This window comes from Eretmochelys imbricata, chromosome 1 (genome assembly GCF_965152235.1).
Source record: "Eretmochelys imbricata isolate rEreImb1 chromosome 1, rEreImb1.hap1, whole genome shotgun sequence".
NCBI classification, from domain to species: Eukaryota; Metazoa; Chordata; order Testudines; family Cheloniidae; genus Eretmochelys; species Eretmochelys imbricata.
Genome location: NC_135572.1, coordinates 112,343,235 through 112,361,738, shown reverse-complemented (window position 1 = coordinate 112,361,738; position 18,504 = coordinate 112,343,235). Strand labels below are relative to the sequence as shown.

At 44.4% G+C, this 18,504-nt stretch overlaps 1 long non-coding RNA gene across 2 annotated transcripts in view; it reads right to left on the bottom strand.

Annotated features, from left to right (window-relative positions):
* Positions 1-2,242: 2,242 nt before the first annotated feature.
* Positions 2,243-18,504, bottom strand: part of LOC144263129 (uncharacterized) — a 32,954-nt gene continuing 16,692 nt past the window's right edge. For both annotated transcript variants that reach the window (XR_013345733.1, XR_013345731.1), the window contains exons 2-3: positions 2,997-3,137; positions 2,243-2,807 (exon numbers count right to left, since the gene is read on the bottom strand). This is a non-coding gene — a long non-coding RNA (uncharacterized LOC144263129). The remainder of the gene's footprint in view (positions 2,808-2,996; positions 3,138-18,504) is intronic.

The window sequence follows — 18,504 nt, the reverse complement described above, 5'->3', positions numbered from 1 at the left end:
AAGGCGAACATAAGGAGAGCTGCCATATAGGAACAAATCAGGAATGCAGTATCCTGTCTGCAAGTGTGGCTAAGGCAGGGCATTTTCATCACAAGAAAGTGTAACCCACCCCACCCCCCCGGGTGCATGCTGCATTGTCCAGTACTACACCAAGCATGGAAGGGAATCGAGCACACCTTGGTCCTGGCAGAAAGGTGGGAGCACTTAGTCAAGGAGCAGCTGAAAGAGGTAGGAAGCTGCTTTCATCTGCTATTTCCCCACAGGTCCTAGGGTGAGTTGAGCAAAATAACACTGCATGACACTTCAGAAGCCACCGATCATTACCAAGAAGCAGCAGTGTTTAATCTGATTACACAATCAAGACAGAATATTTGAGCCCCTATAAAACTTTAAAATTAAATCATGTGAATTTAATGCTCATAAAAAGATCTGGATTTCTAGACCTGGTGACTGAGATCCTTCCTTCGTATAAAGAAAGGGCATAGTGCAGGTGTCTGTGGGCCAAACTTCCCAACAAGGCCCTGCCAATGTATTCCAGCTGAATTGCCTCCTGCATCAAGCAGACATATCTGCAGAACACAACAAAAGCCCAGTTCCAATTTAGGCAATATATTAATCTTTTCCTTGATACACATTATGCAGTATATAGATAGTGTTTGTAACTGGAAATCACAGCTGGTTGCTGTCATGAATAATATGGGTGTTCCTTAATAATGATTCTTTGCTTATTATCTAGGTTGCTTACAGTGATGAGCTGCCAAAATCTTAACAACGGGTTCCCTCCTCACCCCACGAGGGGGTTGTTGCCCACCTCTGCCCCCCGGGACTCCTGCCCCATCCAACCCCCCCGTGTTCCTTGATGCCCCCCGCCCCGGACCCCTGCCCATCCACGCCCCCTCCCCTGTCCCCTGACTGCCCCCAGAACCAGGCAGGAGGGTCTTGTGCGCCACCATAGTGGGTGCCCACCCCTAAGAGCCAGAGGCACCTGCCGGGGGGCAAGGTGGGGAGTCCCGGAGGTGCTTACCTGGGGCAGCTTCCAGGAAGCATCCGGCAGGTCCCTCTGGCTCCAAGGGGTGGGGGAGCGTAGCTAGGGGGGGAGCAGGAGGAGCAGCCACTCCCCCCACCGATCACATCAAAAGTGGCACCTTAGGCACCGACTCCCTGGGTGCTCCGGGGCTGGAGCACCCACGGGGAAAATTTGGTGGGTGCAGAGCACCCAGCGGCAGCTCCCCCCTCTGCACCCAGCCCCAGCTCACCTCCACTCCGCCTCCTCCCCTGAACGCACTGCCCCGCTCTGCTTCTCCACGCCCCCACCGCCTCCCGGCTTCCCACGAATCAGCTGTTCGGTGGGAAGCCTGGGAGGGCTGAGAAGCAAGTGGTGGCTTCTCGCTCAGGCTGAGGGTGGTGGAGGTGAGCTGGGGTGGGGAGCGGTTCCCCTGCATGCCCCCCAGGTTACTTGCTGTGGCGCAGGCGGCCCTCCTCACGCCCCCCCCGCCCCAGCTCACCTCCGCCTCCCTGGACCTGAGCGGGAAGTCGCGGTCTGCTTCTCAGCCTGCCCTGGCTTCCTGCGCGAACAGCTGATTCGCGGGAAGCCTGGGGGGTGGAAAAACAGAGCGGGGAGGCACGTTCAGGGGAGGAGGCGGAGCGGAGGTGAGCTGCAGCCAGGGGTGGGGTGAGGAGCTGCCGGTGAGTGCTCTGCACCCACCAAATTTTCCCCTTGGGTGCTCCAGGTGGAGTCGGTGCCTAAGGCGCCACTTCTGGCCGGTTAAATTTAGAAGCCCTTTTAGAACCGGTTGTCCCTCGTGGAACAACCGGTTCTAAAAGGGCTTCTAAATTTAACAACCGGTTCTAGTGAACCGGTGCGAACCGGCTCCAGCTCACCACTGGTTGTTTATCTGTACCACTGAGGCTTTCTTGTGGCAAGAATATTAGAATAATAAAGACACATACAGTAATTGTCTTGTAATAATCCTTATGAGAACATCAAGAAGCATGAGAAATGAAGACAAACAAAGCCTGCAACTATCTAACCAGACACAACCTGTTTGCTATTTTCCATGAGGGCTGACACAAACAGGGCTGCACAGGGCAGATGGGATATGTAACATGGGGAGAAATTATGCAAGACTTGTGGCTTTGAAAAAGAGCAACGCAGTCTTCGTGCTGTGCCTTGGAATCGATTTGTATAGTGAGTGGCCTGGCTACTTGTAACTGACTGTTGAACACTGAGGTTGCAGTATATGAACTGTGTTTGTGCCCTGAAGAAAAAATGACACACTGTTGACAGCTGAATAAACCAATCATTTATTTCCACTCTCCTTCTGGTGCTGGGGGAGAATTTCTGTATTTCTGACAACAACAACTAGGAATCCATCTTGGCTGCCTTTCTTCCCTCTCCTTAGGTATAGTTTCCTGCCCTTTCTACTGAAACTGAGGAACCATGTGACATGTAATCTGCCCAGTAACAGCAGGGCATATAAGGGTCAGCACATCAGAGGGAAGGTGCTGCCCATCTGAGTGGCAGAGTGCTGGATCAGTTCTACTCAGGTGTGTAAGCCAGAGCACAGCACCTTAGGGTTGTGGGAGGGTTTAACACACTTGCCAGCAAGGGTGAACTGCTAGCTGCCACCCTCTCATCTGGATTTTACTTGCACACATGATGATGCAGGGGAGGAGGAAGAAGAATCACCAGCATCAAGCAGAGTTACCGCCTACTTGTTGCCCGAGGTCCACTCCTCACCCTCCTGAGTCACCTGGTCGGTTCCAGACCCGATCTGCATTGTGAGATAGGAGGCTCCAGACACAAGCTGCAAGAAATAGTAGAGACCTTTTAAGTCCTCCATACCCCTTACCTGGGACCCATCTTGGGAAGGGAATAAACACTTTTTGGTCACAGTCAGTATATAGTGTCAACTTTACCTGTTTACCTTGTTTACGTGTGTTGGGAGTCCTTTATAGCATACCCCGTTTGCTTACCTTGTTCCTAATAAACATACCTGCGTTTTACTCCTATACTTCCTTGTTGGTTTTTATTTTGGGTGATCTTAAAACACGATGATAGATGTGGGTAGGGAGATGAATCTCTTGGCTGATCTCCGGCCATCCTAAAACAAGTCAACACTGGGATGAGCTAGTCTCTAGAGAAAGATATAGACAATAATTCTTAAGATTAAAAATCAAAACTAGTTACCCATACTGGAAAAGCAGTAAGACCTGAAAAGGTGTATTGTGCTTAATAAACACAGGTTGAGTAGCTAGCAATCGAGGCTGCATAATGCATTTCAGTCCTGAACATAATACCTCAAGGTGCCAAGTGCTTCCAAGAGGGGCTCGGCACCCTCAACTCCCCTTAGCATTAATGCAGATCTTCAAAGGTATTTAGGCTAGTAACTTCCATTGATTTCAATGGAAACCAGGAACCTTGAGTATCTGGGCCCCAGCAACTTGCAGGATCAACCTCTTAATGCTGTAACAATATTATTAGGCCATGAAAACATCTCTTGTCATGTCTTAATGCTGGAGTGATAAGTGACTATTCAAATAATGACAGGTTTCAGAGTAGCAGCCGTGTTAGTCGGTATTTGCAAAAAGAAAAGGAGTACTTGTGGCACCTTAGAGACTAACAAATTTATTTGAGCGTAAGCTTTCGTGAGCTTTTCATCGTGCATCTGATGAAATGAGCTGTAGCTCACGAAAGCTTATGCTCAAATAAATTTGTTAGTCTCTAAGGTGCTACAAGTACTCCTTTTCTTTATTCAAATAATGTATTGACATTTTGGAAATCAAGAATAATGTGGCTGGAATTATTAGAATTATGGTGGTATGACGGTAGGGAAAGTTAGCAAGTTTGATAACTCTAGCTGGCTGCATAATAATTAAAGGAACCTGAAGAAGTTTTGGGTTTCACACACACAGTCTCTGGACCTTTTCCAAAAGATTCAAGGATTCCACAAAACAACATACAATTATCTTCTAAAAACCAATCTTGTTGAGGTTTTTTTAGGGCTGTCGAGCGATTAAAAAAATTAATCGTGATTAATCTTGCGATTAATCGCACTGTTAAACATTAATAGTATACCATTTATTTAAATATTTTTGGATATTTTCTACATTTTCAGATATATTAATTTCAATTACAACACAGAATACGAAGTGTACAGTGCTCACTTTATATTTATTTTTATTACAAATATTCGAACTGTAAAAAAAACAAAAGAAAAAGTATTTTTCAATTCACCTAATACAAGTACTGTAGTGCAATCGCTTTATCATGAAAGTTGAACTTACAAATGTAGAATTATGCACAAAAAAAACTGCATTCAAAAATAAAACAATGTAAAATTTTAGAGGCTGCAAGTCTACTGAGTTCTGATTCTTATTCAGCCAATTGGTCAGACAAACAAGTTTGTTTACATTTGCAGGAGATAATGCTGCCCGTTTCTTGTTTACAATGCCACCTGAAAGTGTGAACAGGCATTCGCATGGCACTGTTGTAGCCCGAATCGCAAGATATTTACATGCCAGATTCACTAAAGATTCATATGTCTCTTGATGCTTCAAATACCATTCCAGGGGACATGGGTCCATGCTGATGATGGGTTCTGCTCAATAACAATCCAAAGCAGTACAGATGGATGCATTTTCATTTTCATTATCTGAGTCAGATGCCACCAGCAGAAGGTTATTTTTCTTTTTTGGTGGTTTAGGTTCTGTAGTTTCAGCATCAGAGTGTTTCTCCTTTAAGACTTCTGTTTAGCATATCTGGCACGAAAATACCTTGCAATGTTGGCTACAAAAGTGCCAAGCAAATGCCTGTTCTCACTTTCTGGTGACATTGTAAATAAGAAGAGGGCAGCATTATCTCCTGTAAATGTAAACAAACTTGTTTGTCTCTTAAGTGATTGGCTGAAAAAGAAGTAGGACTGAGTGGATTTGTAGGCTCTGAAGTTTTACATTGTTTTGTTTTTGAGTGCAGCTATGTAACCAAAAAAATCTACATTTGTAAGTTGCATTTTCATGATAGAGATTGCACTACAGTACTTGTATGAGGTGAATTGAAATATAGTTTCTTTTGTTTATCATTTTTAATAAAAATATACTTTGATTTCAATTACAACACAGAATACAATATATATGAACATGTAGAAAAACATCCAAAATATTTTATAAATTTCAATTGGCATTCTATTGTTTAACAGTGCGATTAAAACCACAATTAATTTTTCTAATTGCGATTAATTTTTTTGAGTTAATCACATGAGTTAACTGCGATTAAACAGCAGCCCTAGGGTTTTTTTAAAATAAAGATAAGAAAAAAAATTCCCTCTTTCTCACTTCTGCAAGAAAAGTGACCTGCTAATTGGGACATAGACGAGAGAGAGAAAGAGAGAGTGTGTGTGTGTGTGTGTACACAGGAAAAACTAGCTGGACTAAGGGGTGCCATCTGAAAAATGATGAATGGACAGAGGGGAAAATAAGAGACACCAGTCCCATAAAATACTGGAGAATGAGATTTGTGGGTGGGGGATAATTGATGGATTCTAGGAATGTAGTGATTGCTGGGCTCAGAAGAGGAAGGGGCGGTGAGAAAAGCAGTGGGCACTGCCAGAGGGCAGTGTCCTGAAGAGGACACTGTCGAGCGGGGGAGCAATGTGGGTCCCCAACTGCAGAGTAGAGCAGACAACGGGCAAGACACCACTTGCAGAGGGTGCTCAGAGTTGGACTGAGCTAATTCCCGGAGCACCATCAGGAGGCGCTGTGGTGGTGAGTCTGCAACCGTTACACATCCAAGTTGGGCACATGGCTTTAGAATGCAGATAAATATAGGTTCCTGTAGCGGGGTGGTCACCCGCTCCCAGCCCAAAGTGGTTAAAAGCCAGCCCCTGGAGAGGGCCAGGGCTGGGCGCCTTAGGCGGGGCTGATTGGGAGGCAGCCTCAGCTGTGGCCATGCCCCAAACAGACTCAGCTGACCCTATAAAGGGGCTGCTGGGCCGAAGCTCAAAAGACTCTCTCTAGCTTCTGAGAGGGAGGGACCTGGCTGCAGGGACCTAAGTAGAGTACCTAGATTGGAGCAGGGCTGGGGAAGGGCCAGCCAGGAAAGCCCCAGGCTGCGGCCTAGTTCTAGGCCCAACAGGTACTGGGGTTGCAGGGGACAGCCCAAGGATAGGCAGAGGCAGCAGGTCCAAACCCAACCTTGCCTGTGATGAGTGGCTTATACTGCAGTCTGCCCCAGGGCGTCTATCTGGATGTATGCTGGTGAAAGTGCAGGCTGGAGGGCTTTGTAGCTTCTCACAGCAGCACACTGTGAGAGGGAGCCCACGCTGGTGAGTCAGAGGGCTCAGGGGTACCTCTGTTCCAAATAGCATCTCGGCATCCAAGTAGAACCTGACCCAACATGTAAAAGAGTAGTTAGTTCATAAGCCTCCTTGAAGAGTTTGTGTTGTACAAATCTATGATTTAAAGAAGGAGGTGGAGAAGACTGAGATAATCAATTGTAGGGCTTTAGATTATACGTTTATAGCCAGGCAACCCACAGTCGCTGGTCAGGGTTGTCAGAAGTGAAGCAACTGTCTGTTCTGGAAATTAAATGCAGTTTTGAATTTAATCCCTCTAATCTGACACCACTAATTGGTTGCATCAGATTCAGTTGTTAGTGAATGGATGATAGCAGAACAGGTCAATACCACAATGATCAAGGAAACCAGACCACTCATACACATTCTGCTACCACCTAGCGATATAAGGGTCACAGACTGAAAAAATCTAGTGTTTGCTATTATAATTCACTGGCAAAAAAAACCCCAACAACCTTTAACACTAAGCCAAGGATTTCTGGTGGCATCTTGTGCCCTTCCAGAACAACTATTTCAGCATAACTCAAACCTCTAAAAACCAGGAAATAAGAGTTAAGGTAATTCAACCTTACTCTTCTGAAAACCCTTTTAGAAACCTTAATCTAGATAAACCAGTGTTTTACAAGTTTCATGGACTGGAGTAAGATGAGTCAGGCTCCCATTTTCTAAAGGTAAAATATAGTTCAACTTCATTTCTAGACGTAGTGAGAGTACTAAGACCTGTAAAGATCATTACAATTCCTATCTGAGTGCTGTGTGACAAATGTGCTTCAGGGATTGCAACTGGTCCTACACAAAGGCCTACTCTAATCTGACTGGAAGGCAATGTTTGTTCCAATCTTTATTTTATAGCAGTTTTACAAAGAAACACAATCAAGTATGTTCTAGTAATTAGGTACACTAATTTACAGTAAGTTGTGATAAATGAATTCTTCAATATAGCATGCCACATAGGGAGGGGTTTTACCAGAGAATCCCTATCCATAGCTATGTCTAGCACAGTTTCCAATAGAAATTGCAACTAACGAACACAGAGGGGCAAATTCTGCTCTCCTTAGCACTGCTGTAAATCTGGAGTAACTGTATGGGTTTCAACCATTATTCTGAATTTGGAGTTGTGTGAATGAGACCAGAATATGGTCCATCTTATTTCATTTTTAGTTTTGATCTTCCTACTACAAAATTTTGAACAATATATTTTGACCTCAATAAAAACCTGAGGTTCATTGATTTGAAATTCTAAAGTTAGTAGAATTTCACTCATTTGTGCAATGGAAAAGTAAGAATACAAAAACTGCTGCTATGAAAAGCACTTCAGTTGTGGGGTATTATGAAACAATCTTTGAGTTGGGGGTGTAATAAAATATCATTCATGTGCATCATCCAAATGGTCGCAGTACCATAAGGTTTAAAGTAGTGTAATGGTGCTCGGTTTAAATCTACTTGTCTGAATTGTTAGCCTCTGGAATCACAGTTAAAGTTGCCTCTCTCCTCCTCCTTCTTCCTCCCCTTCCCCCCATCTGAAATGGTGTCCCTGTTTCTCCATACAGTTGTTGAGCAAATATTTTGGTTTATCATTTCTCAGATTTTCCTGTGGTGTTCCCAGTGACCTGTAGATGGTGCATTTCCCATGTTCCTGAAGTGGCTGTTTAAGTGTAGGAAAAAATTGCTCAAGCTCAGTACATAACTGTCAGACAAATGTTGCATGAAAAGATTTAAAGTTTAATCCCTTATGTACTTAAATGGCTCTTCCCAGGTACTTAATTCTTTATTCAGGGTCACGCCTAAACAATTCAGTAAGGGCTTGCTCTGAAGAGAGCTGCTAGTACATGTTTTGCAATTAACAATTCTTAGTGAAGTTCCTGATTTCCACTTCATTAACATGCACTTCAGGAAGTCATATCAGTTCTGTGCTTTACTGAAGCAAAAACTAGAGTCTGATGCTGGGCCAGTGAGGTGAGGCAATCTATGTGATGTCATGCTCCTCATAGTACAATGGGCTTTCTACCCTGTCATCTCCTGGCCCATCCCCAGGAGAAATGGGGTGCAGAGCTCTGGGATGGTGCTGAAGTTCCCAGGGTTAGATCTCAGGCCCAAGATTCAATATGTGATTTCCATCTTCTCCCCCCACCAACCATTTCTCCACTGCACTTGCTCCAAGTGGTGTTATCTTGCCAGCTGGGGTGGTTCATTCCCACAAGGGCAGGGACAAAAGTTAGTATGTTTGACTGTGTCGTCCCATGTAGGTGGTGTGTGTACAGCATCCAGCATGGTGGGGCCACTATTCTGACTGGAGCCTCTGGGGGCCACTGCAATACAAATGATTAATAATCATAACAAATAACTGGTGTGGTTATTTGTGGCAGGAGCTAGGGGAGCAGTGGATAGAGATTTCCTGTTGCACAGGAGGAGGAGAAACCTGCTATGGACTCTGAGCCCTGACAAAGGGAATGACATTTGATTTCCCCCCTAGAGGCTCAGATCAGGAACACTAGAACAGAGGGCCATTCCCCCCCCACACACACACACTTTAACCAGCCATAAGGATGAGTGACTGAGGGGCGGGGGAGAGAGGAGAAGAGGCCCTGGGGGGAGGGAAGAGGCAGCACAGGGGCAGGGCCTCATGAGGAAGGGGCAGTGCGAGGGTGGTCGTTCGGGGGGCGGGGGAAGGGGCATGGGAGGGGTGACAGTTTGGGCAACAGTGACCGCCCATTGTTAGGAGGCTTCCACCGACCGCGGCTCAGATTATTTCCAAAGTGCTCAGGCTGCACAAGTAGTCCCTACTTGATGCTCTGCAGCAGTGGAACAGGAGCAAAAATTTTCTCACTAGAATTTCACCACGTTGCCCCTACCGGCAGAGGCTACCTCGGGAAGTGCCCTTTGGCTACATGATTAGCAGTACTGTCTGATCAGCCCTGCTTGCTACTTCTCCCAGACCTGCACTTTATTAATTCACACACCTCCCCAGTGCACTCTTTCCCGCTCTCTGATCCTGAAAATCACTGAGGGACTTTGTCTTCCTTTATGCCTCCGAAAGCAGAAATAACTCTGTTGGGGCCCAGCAGTAATAACGATTACTTTGCTCTGTGACTTACACTGGGCAGTGATGTAGAACCTGGCAAAGAATGCCCCCTTGTGAAAGCATTACATGCCAAATCATCCTAATGGGCCTGATCCTGAAAGGGCATTTGCTCCCTCCATTCCCACTGATGACCAGTGGCCTGATGCCCTGCACCTTGCACACGTGTAACTGAGTGCACATATGCTGCCAGATCAGAACAGTTATGTCTGACACCATAGACGCAGACTCCATGGATGCTGCAGGGCTGGAGCACCCACGGCGAAAAACTAGCGGGTGCTCCCCACCCACCGGCAGCCAAGCTTCCCTCCCGCTCTCTGACCTGCTATTGCTTGCCAGTCTTTTGGTATGTCTGTTACCCCAATTAGCAGAACACCTTCTCGACTCCAGTCTCTAGCAAGGTTATTTTATTAATCATGAAAATGCTCCTTGTGAAAATTGTCCAAAGTTGCTTCCTGATTTGTGAGCAAAAAGCTTGCTAAGAGTAAATGGCAATAAGACGACTGCTGCTGGCAGTAGCAGTAGGAATATGAAACTGAGAGCTCCATTAGTTCTGTATTTTGACACCTTTGTGCACTGCCTCTTGAATTTCATGGGAGCTAAGCATGCCTGCGTTAGAGCAAAATGTTTTACATAGCTAATATGCTTTTATGTCCATTGGCAGGGATGAGATCTGATTCTCTCTCTCTCTCGGGGTTAAACAGTTACGAAGGTTGATCAATAACAGTCCCAAAATATTACCCCGCCATGGAATAGCATAGTTTTATAAAAACACACAAAAAATAACTGATCACAAGACACATATTTTGCATAAAGCCCAATCACTTCATTCAATATTAATAAATACAGGGTGAATTCTAATTGCTCTGGGTTTGTGAGTGTGAAATGAATTTCACTCCACATTTCTTTGTACTGAGTCCTCTACTACTGTCACTTGTAGTTCCTATGCCCATCTCTCATTCCCCTCTCATGGAGAAGAGAGTGTGTGATGCTATATATCCTTCCACTCCATGGTGTTCAGTGATCACTCATGGCTTAAGGTAACACTGTCTGTTGTTTTTCTGGGTCCAGCAAGCTGTGCATAAGAATAAAAAACTTAACAGCACCCTGCCCAGGCTTTGTCTGGGCAGCTCAGCCCTTAAAGGCATAGTCCTCAATACCACATCTTCCCTTTCAAGCCAACACTTAATAACACTAACATTTTAAAAGCCAACATTAATATAATAATTACAAATATTTACAACCAAACTAATAACTAAACTTGCTAGCAATGGTCATTTGGTCTCTGATGTGCCGGGTGCTGTCACTTGGACCCGCGCTCCCCATGAACATCAGCACTGCTGCTGTCCTCCTGCTCTCAGGAAGCCGTAAGGCCACTTGTTCTGGTTATTGCATGTCTTAGGGCTCCATTGTCTCAACCTGCTGTAGTTATTTCCTATCTGAGACCCTTGCAGGCAAAATAGCAAACTCGGTGCCGGTATCCTCCCTCCCTTGTGGGATTTGGAGATGGTATTGCCTATTCCTCCATAATGTGTCCATCTGGGGAGACAATCTCATATGGCTGCAGGCAGAGATGACCTGTACTTGCCAATAGTGAGGGGGCAGAGTAAGGGCAGAGGCTTCAGCAGATGTTACTGAGCATGCTCAGTCTGTGTGAGCATGCTCAGTACATGCCAAGCAGCAAATTGGGGGGCTGAGAGGCAGTGACACTCCCCAAGCATCACTTCTGGCTGTGGGGCTGTTTCGTGCGACACCACTGCTGCTTGCAACCATTGTTTCTGATTACTGAGACAAACAATCATTTTCATGACATGGTGGCAGCTCCCATGATCCCCAGTCTAGTTTTTTTTTTTTTTTAATGTTGCCCTATCTGACTCTTTATACTACTCCCCAGTGCCTCTGATGTCAGTTTCTACACAGCAGGCATTCTTTTCAGTTTTCTGCTGAACAAAATGTCATCAGGTGGCAACCCATGTGTGATGCACTCTATATATAGAGTGTGAATATAATGTAACTAAAATATGCTTCATGAAAAGTCTCTTGTAAGGTATCATTTCGAAGCTTATCTACTGAGTGTGGTCATCCTATTTGTATAAATGTATCATTCTTGTATCTGAAACTAGAAATATGAAATATAACTCTGCATAACTACAATAGGCCCTCAAAGTGTGGGCCATTAATGGTGGTCTGGAATCTTGATGGCTCCCATCAACCAGGACAATTGACTGTGGATGGCTCTGTTTGCAGGCAGGCCTTCCTGTGAGTCAGGGTGGGAGGAATGAGGGCTTGGGGTATCACAGGACATGTGATCATGTCACCTGAACTGGAATCCATCTTTAACCTGGTACTTTTCCACTGAGAAGGAGGGGTGGGAACCCAGAGGGACAAAGGATTCCCACCTCATGCAAAAGATAAGTGGGTGGAACAGAACAAGGGAGGCAGCCATCATGAGGAATCCCCTAGCTACCACCTGAGCTGGAACAAGGGCTGTACCAGGGGAAAGGATTGTGCCCAGACTAGGAAGATGTCCAGCTCCAGTCTGTGAAAAACTTACTGAAACATCTCTGAGGGTGAGATTCTATCTGTAGTCAGTTTTTATTACTGTACTAGACTTAGATTGGCATGTTTTATTTTATTTTGCTTGGTAATTCACTTTGTTCTGTCTAAAGAAAAGCAGGACTTACGGCACCTTAGAGACTAACAAATTTATTTGAGCATAAGGTGCCACAAGTCCTCCTTTTCTTTTTGTGGATACAGACTAACACGGCTGCTACTCTGAAACTTGTCCTGCTTGCTGTATTTAATCACTTTTTACTTATTAATTAACCCAGAGTATGTATTAATACTTGGGGGGGGGGCAAACAGCTGTGCATATCTCTCTGTGTTATAGAGGGTGAACAATTTAAGTTTACCCTGTATAAACTTTATACAGGGTAAAACAGATTTATTTAGGGTTTGGACCCCATTGGGAGTTGGGCATCTCAGTGTTAAAGACAGGCACACTTCTGTAAGCTGCTTTCAGTTAAGCCTACAGCTGTTAGGGGACGTGGTTCAGACTTTGGTCTGGGTTTGCAGCAGGCTAGCAGGTCTGGCTCAAACCAGGCAGCATGTTGGAGTCCTAAGCTGGCAGGGCAGGAAAGCAGGAACAGAAGTAGTCTTGGCACATCAGGTGGTAGCCTCCAGGGGGTTTCTGTGATCCACCCTGTCACACCATGCTTCACTTGTGCCATTCTGTAATTTAGCGATATTAAATATGGATCAGAGCCTGACTCCACATCCTCTCAGTAGAGATAAACACCATTTTCCAGCAGCCTGTAGGACTGAGGATAATGGGGACTAGTGGAGAATGTCTAAACTCAAACGCATGTCCATTAAACTGCGGTCTGTTGTCAAATATTACTAGTCAGCAAAAGTAGATTTGACATGCACAAGCACCTGTTTAGCTGCAGTATCTTCTAGGAAGACTACCTCAGGGAAGTAAGAACAACAGTCTAGAACAACATTCAAAAACCAGTCGGAGAACACTTCAATCTCTTTGGTCACTCGATTACAGACCTAAAAGTGGCAATTCTTCAACAAAAAAACTTCAAAAACAGAGACTGCTGAACGAGAGACTGCTGAATTGGAATTAATTTGCAAACTGGACACCATTACATTAGGCTTGAATAAAGACTGGGAGTGGATGTGTCATCACATGAAGTAAAACTATTTCCCCATGTTTATTCCCCCCCCCCCCCGCCACTGTTCCTCGCACGTTCTTCTCAACTGCTGGAAATGGCCTACCTTGATTATCACTACGAAAGGTTTCACCCCTGCCCCTCCTGCTGGTAATAGCTCACCTTACCTGATCACTCTTGTTACAGTATGTATGGTTACACCCATTGTTTCACGTTCTGTGTGTATATAAATCTCCCCACTGTATTTTCCGCTGAATACATCCAATGACGTGAGCTGTAGCTCATGAAAACTTATGCTCAAATAAATTTGTTAGTCTCTAAGATGCCACAAGTACTCCTTTTCTTTTAATCGAGAACAAGTCCTAGTTTTTCCAGCCAATGTAAACAAATCTATGCCTACTTTGCTCCAGGGGGCCCATTTTTTCCTGTGCCACCATCATGGGCTCTTTTGCCTGACTTGGCCTATGCAACAAACCTCAACAATTTTCTCTGTCACTGTTCACTGAAGACCAGTATAAAACATCTCTTTAGCCCTTATTAGATGTTTTTTTTAATCTCTTCATGTATCCTAACATTTTCTATAACATCTTAGGAATCACCATTCAGGTGCCTTTAAAACACCATCTAGGACTAAGAGCTCCCCCTTAAATTGATGATAGGGGCTGCGAATATGCTGTCCCAGCTGCCATCTACTAATAGCCATAATCACTTTCTGCAAGTCTCATCCTGAGCGGTAGCTCAGGCAATCACAGGTCACATTTTATCAGAGATGGAACATGGCTTCTTTATATCATGTACAAAGTGAGCTGTACAAAATCTAGCTCTAGACTTTGCTACATTGCACGGTTGTCAAATGCTTTAGAGAGCATGTCTCCAAGCACTAAATCTCCCTCAGGTTTGTATTTGATTTGCAAATCATTTTGTTTAGCTTTAGCCCAGCAGGTCTTCTTCTTTCCACAGCTGCCCAGAGCCTTTAGTCATGCGCTACTATTTCTCCCTCCCCCCCGATCAAATATCCTCTAATACCTTAGTGTCCTCTCTATCACAGAAAAATGTGTTTTCTGGTGAAATACCTTGGGTGCCAAACACAACCCAAATGCAGTCTGCAGACATGGTGTCTCCCGAAGAGGATGTTGCATGTGCATTAAAATGTGACCAGAGAAAAATAGAGCACTTGCCAGAATCCTGCTAACTCATCTGGCATAGAAAAATATTTGGCATCAACCATCTCCCCCAGAATTTATCCTCTTGTAGGTAGTGAATTAAGCTAATTCAAAATAAGGTGCACTTATTCTGGAATAACTGTCCATACATAGAGTTAATAAGGAATAGTTTATCTGGAATAACTCCCTAGGTAGACAAACCCTTAACTTTTTATTCCTCATATCATATGATGTTCAGTAATCACTGGTGCTTGCAAAAGTGCTTTATTCTGTGTCTGGTTCCAACTTGCAGTGCATAGCAACAAGAGCTTTGCAGCGCCCTGCCCAGACTCTGTCTGGGAAGCTCAGTCCTTAAAGGTGCAGTTCCCCAATACCACATCCTCCTCCATCATGCTAACATTCTTTTTCTCATTATACTTTAATGGTTTTAATTTCTCATTATTCCTGGGTGCCCAGACCTCTTCGTTCATCTCTTTGACCCACAGTAATGCACCCCATGTCTACCACTCTTTCTGCATTATGCATGCCAAACCCTCATGCTTTTGGTTTAGCTCTTGAGCTGACACTACATTGCTTGTCTCCAGCTAATCTTACCCATGAAAGTGCCTCTTCCCCTACTCATTGACTCCTGTACTTTAGATGCCCCTAACTCTACATATTTATATTTATAAACTGCAAAAGAAGGGGGAGGTGGAAGTAAAATAAGAGCAAAACTTATTGAAACTTGATAAAGGACAAGGAGCAAATTATTTGTCAGCTCTCTGCAGACACATGCCTGGAACCAGCTGATCCCCAGCAGCTGCATGTGATGTTTCTGGCCTTAGGATCCTGGTTCTCTCTGCTGGCTGTTCGTAGGATGTTACGTACAACAGGGTGTCTCAAAATAGCTCTGTTCAATTTATAGCTGCTATAATTCTGATGCAATTATTTACTTTGTGCTGTCCCTCCAAGTTAGTTCTTAAATTCTTTGAAGAGGGATCTATTTTGACTGATATTATTTGCCAGTTTTCCTCACTAGTTTTGATACTGAAAAATACATTTATCTTTTTCAATACCAGGGACAATAAGATTAAATTAGTATCTTGAACTCTGCCACAAGGAAATCACAGGGACCTGTTATGAACATACCTTAAATGACATCTAAAAGTGTAAGCGAAACAAATCAAAAGGGAAAGTTTTACTTTCTTCCCCCCCAGCCCTTGTTGTTGAAAAGCCAACATTCATAGTAGCTTTGTAATCATCTGCTGTCAGTTCTTGAAATGTCATTTGCTGTAATATTATTTTTGTTCAAAAAGCAACAAACATTAAATACTCTGAGTGGATTCTTCCAAGTATATGTGGACACTGCAGGAAAATTGCACTGAAATTTATTGTACACAGTGTGACAAAGTTCCTCCTCCACCTTGGCTTATTGGCGGATTTTGCTCGCCTCAGAGTTTCACAGTAGCTCTCAGTTTGGACACTTTCGTGGCCCAAATCTGCCATTCACTCAGATAACCTCATCACTGGCCAGCATGGGGAAGAGGAAGGAGAACAATCCCCACAGTCTCCGCTGGTTCACTTAGTGGGTCGGGGGATAGGCCAGGGACCTTCCCCTCTGGTGGGACCCACAGTCCAAGTCAACTCCTCCTGTATCCAATAGGGAGTTGGGGGGATGGAGGAGGGGGGGAACCCGGGCCCGCGCTCTACTCCGGGTTCCAGTCCAGGGCCCTGTGGATCACAGCTGTCTACAGTGTTTTGTGTAACAGCTGCATGACAGCTACAACTCCCTGGGCTACTTCCCCATGGCCTCCTCCCAACACCTTCTGTATCCTCACCACAGGACCTTCCTCCTGATGCCATATAGCGTTTGTACTCCTCAGTCCTGCCGCAGCACACCCTCTCACTCTCAGCTCCTTGCGCACACCTCACTAACTGGAGTGAGAGCCTTTTTAAACCAGGGGTCCTGATTAGCCTTAATTCTAGCAGCTTCCCAATTCTCTCCAGGTGTCCTAATTAGCCTGCCTGCCTTAATTAGCTCTAGAAAGTTCCTGAGTGTTCTGGAATAGTCCCTGTCATTTTACCCAGGGAAAAGGGACCTGCTTAACCTGGAACTAATGTATCTACCTTCGATCACTCTTTTGTAGCCATCTGGCCTGACCCTGTCACAACAGGAAAATGAGCACACACAAGATATTAGGGGGTGCTGCTGCGGGGAAAATATAATACTCAATATATTTAAAATAGTCCCTGACTCTCATATAGGTATTGCCTGTTAATTAGTTTTTCCCATGTGGTGATAAATTAGAGTTGTCTGTTCTGAAATGAGCTTTAAGGACACTTTCACACAACTGTGAGCTTTCCAATTAATGCACTGTGCCAGCTGGACTATAATGGCCAATGTAACTTTCCCTCATGAGAACATGAATGGACATGAAAGAGACACACTGCCACATTGCTGTGGGATGTACCGCACCTCTGCTATTCTTTCTTCACAGTAGGCAGAGTGCAATGTGAAAGCTGTTTACCACACTGCGGTGATCATGAGCCATCTGTTACACACAGGATTAAATTCACAACAGCCACTGCTGACATTGCATCACTATACTGAAATGCAATAACTGCAGTTAAAACCACTAGCAATTGGTCTGTACACAGAACAAGTTCATAATACTCTGTGATCAGTACTTTGAAGGGATTTCAGAACAAACCCAAAAAAGCCATGAAGAAACCATAATTTTTCTATTGACATAGGCAATTATATGGTCCTCATCACACATCTGGCCATTGTATTTTCAACGTGTATATAAGTGCTGGAGTTAAAAGTCTGCTCTGACTTACATTTGATCCTAAGATGTAGCGGACAAAAAGGAATAAATCTTTGTGGATCATCCAAAGCAGCTGATTTTTGTTGTTGCTGTTTCACTGACGGAGCACGCTTCCTGAATTAACTCTGCTTTAAACATAGCAGTTCTCACGTTGACATATGCAATTAAAGCCATGGGTCAAATTCAGGGCCAATAAATGGATAGCCCCAAACCCATACATTGCTGATTAGAACATGGATGTACAATATCTCCCCCCCTCAATCACAGATTATTCCTGCCAGAAGCCTAAATTGCATTGGTGGTGGGGAGAATTGGCAGTGTCTCTCCTCTGAACTGTTTGCCTTGCACTGGAATGATCCTCCATATATCATGTCACAAGAGGGTCTGCTTTCATCTGCCTTGTAATCTGTCCTACACTTTGCAAGTTTCCTGACATATGCATGGGCACCTGAAAGCCAGAATGTATCTGGCCTTGTATGTGTGTTAGGATATAAATATTTAATTTAAAAAAAAGAAAACAGCCTCGCTGTCAGGGACAATACAAGAAAGATTACTTGGTAAACAGAATAATTACACTGCACACTTCCAAAGTAGTATTAGTATGAAAACACACACACAATTGATATCTAAGCATGTCATTTAAACCTGCAAGCTGGGCTTTGAATTAACTATGGCCCCATTCTGCCAAACATTTACTCACAGGCTTAGCTTTACTGTTGTGAATAGTCCTATTGAAGTCAGCTGAAGTAATCACAGTAGTAAAGTTTCAGAGTAACAGCCATGTTAGTCTGATTTCGCAAAAAGAAAAGGAGTACTTGTGGCACATTAGAGACTAACCAATTTATTTGAGCATAAGCTTTCGTGAGACCATGAAACAATACCTCCTCCCACCCCACTCTCCTGCTGGTAATAGCTTATCTAAAGTGATCACTCTCCTTACAATGTGTATGATAATCAAGTTGGGCCATTTCCAGCACAAATCCAGGTTTTCTCACCCTCTGCCCCCCCCCCCACCCCACAAACTCACTCACCTGCTGGTAATAGCCCATCCAAAGTGACCACTCTCCCTACAATGTGCATGATAATCAAGGTGGGCCATTTCCAGCACAAATCCAGGTTCTCACCCCCCCCACACACACAAACTCACTCTCCTGCTGGTAATAGCTCATCCAAACTGACCATTCTCCTTACAATGTGTATGATAATCAAGGTGGGCCATTTCCAGCATAAATCCAAGTTTAACCAGAATGTCTGGGGGTGGGGGTAGGAAAAAACAAGGGGAAATAGGCTACCTTGCATAATGACTTAGCCACTCCCAGTCTCTATTTAAGCCTAAATTAATAGTATCCAATTTGCAAATGAATTCCAATTCAGCAGTTTCTCGCTGGAGTCTGGATTTGAAGTTTTTTTGTTTTAAGATAGCGA